Source organism: Plasmopara halstedii (genome assembly GCF_900000015.1).
Source record: "Plasmopara halstedii genome assembly, contig: Scaffold_3060, whole genome shotgun sequence".
NCBI lineage: Eukaryota > Oomycota > Peronosporomycetes > Peronosporales > Peronosporaceae > Plasmopara > Plasmopara halstedii.
Genome location: NW_020189964.1, coordinates 1,435,892 through 1,436,160, shown reverse-complemented (window position 1 = coordinate 1,436,160; position 269 = coordinate 1,435,892).

Below are 269 nucleotides of genomic sequence, written 5' to 3'. Positions count from 1 at the left end.
TGCATTGTTTTTACCATGTCGCTGAAACCATATAAATAGCCATTCATTTCCAACTCCTCCAGCACAGAAGCAAGTATCTTGTTATTATACCAATCTTCCATCGATCTATAACGGAACCACTCCAGGAAGTCTTGCAGCACCGAAGGGTGATCCATACCCTTTTTCGCCCATCTGCATATAAGAGTATTATCTATCAGCACGCCGTTTCGCTCACTTGGAAATTTCCACGCTTTGGCCAAATCCTTGTATGTTCTTTCTTTGCCAAACAG